The sequence below is a fragment of the Puntigrus tetrazona genome, chromosome 24, assembly GCF_018831695.1.
Source record: "Puntigrus tetrazona isolate hp1 chromosome 24, ASM1883169v1, whole genome shotgun sequence".
Lineage (NCBI taxonomy): Eukaryota > Metazoa > Chordata > Actinopteri > Cypriniformes > Cyprinidae > Puntigrus > Puntigrus tetrazona.
In genome coordinates this window covers 12,586,487-12,588,246 of record NC_056722.1, presented here as the reverse complement: position 1 = coordinate 12,588,246, position 1,760 = coordinate 12,586,487, and the positions used below count along the sequence as shown (strand labels likewise).

General features: G+C 31.2%; 1 long non-coding RNA gene across 1 annotated transcript in view; it reads right to left on the bottom strand.

The window, feature by feature from the left end:
* The window catches only part of LOC122329995, a 1,592-nt gene extending 742 nt beyond the window's left edge, over positions 1-850 (bottom strand). Inside the window, exon 1 of the long non-coding RNA XR_006247963.1 lies at positions 474-850. This is a non-coding gene — a long non-coding RNA (uncharacterized LOC122329995). The remainder of the gene's footprint in view (positions 1-473) is intronic.
* Between the last annotated feature and the right edge of the window lie 910 nt (positions 851-1,760).

Genomic DNA, 1,760 nt, shown 5'->3' with positions numbered 1-1,760 from the left:
TTATTTATTATTTTTATATAAATTTTTTAAACTAACTAATTTGTTACACTGTTATGGCCACACTGTCTTTAAAGTGTATGTAAAAATAAATTCAGAGCATTCTCTCTAACGTTATACTTTGTAATGTCTATACACTGCTTTTCTCATTTAAAACAATAATGAGTTATCTTCTAGGGGTAATTTCTAAGGTCAATTTTGTTTTTATTTTATTAAAGGCCTGTAAATTTGTAATTAATTAATAGATATTAATTAGAAAGCACTAATATACATATGCATAAAAGTGCTCTAAAAACATAGTAATAATATGTAATACTGCTACAGAAATAATTGAAAATATATAACACATCGCCTCATTAACCTCTAACAATAATTTATTATTATATCTTTACAAATGGATATTAGTATTTTAGGGAAATTCTGTAGCACTTGGGATGGAAATTGAGAATTCCTAAGAAATAGTTGAACTGTGAAACCTGTTAGTCCAGATGCTGCGGAACAGATCAAGAGACTCGCGCAGCCGGTTAGTGCTGTTGTCCTCCCTTATGACCATGTTATAACTGCTACTGGCTGCCACAAAGATGATGGCGGTCACATCTGTGATTATAGACAAGAAGAGATATTTTATCACCAAAGACAAACTTTTAGGATAGTTCTCCCAACAAATGAAATGAAATGAAATTATGTCATAATTTGCTCACCCTCATGTCATTCAAACATTTAATTTATTTTATTTGAAGAATGAATGACACACATACACACAAGGTTAGCACAGAAACATGCTACAACAAACCTTACTTTTTGTGTGTTTCACACATGCATAAAACAAATGAGGCAACACATTAGGAGGATCTGCAGCACTTTGATCTTTACTGTTATACCTTTAGACCTTTCCATTTTTTCAAACAAAAGGAATGACTCAATATAGTTGACATTATTATTGTTAATGAAAAACACAACAATAAAAAACATACAATTACAAACTTATACTAAACATAACACTTTTATTTTGTGTCATATGGGGCCCTGCACAAGACATTCAGGCAAAAATTTATTTACAGGGGCCAAGAAATTCGATAAGAGTTTCCTCATTTTTATAAACCATGGCCTTGTAATTTTTAAACAAAATTATCCCCACAAAGGGAAATGAGGTATTAAAAACAGTTATCTAAAAGTGTAACAATGCAAACAGGTTTTCTGTAAGTGGTAAGTTTAGGGCTAGGGTTGGATTAGTGGACAGACAGTATTGTTTGGTCAGTATAAAAGTAATAGAAAACTATGGAAAGTGCCCAAAAATCACAGAAACAAACATGTTTGTGTGTGTGTATTTTGAGGGTGAATAAATGCTGACATTGTTTTGGGTGAACTAACATTATAAAGAGTTATTTCACTTAAAAAATGTAAATGCTGTAATTACTTACTCACCTTCACCCTCACGTAAGATCTTTGTTCATCTTTGGAACACAAATTTAGATATTATTGATGAAATCTGAGAGCTTTCTGACCAGAGAAGAACATGCTGTGCGTTTATGTTAACTGTGTTCTTTAGTAATGTCATAGTAGTATCCTTGTTGTCTCTGCAAGGTCAGCGAGCACTCAGATTTCATCAAAATTATCTTATTTTATGTTCTAAAGAAGATCAAAGGTCTTACAGGTTTGGAACGACAAAAGGGTAAGTAATTAATGACAGAATTTAAATTTTTGAGTAAACTAACCCCTTAGCATAAATACCATTAGTTACTTTGATATACTGTATATATATA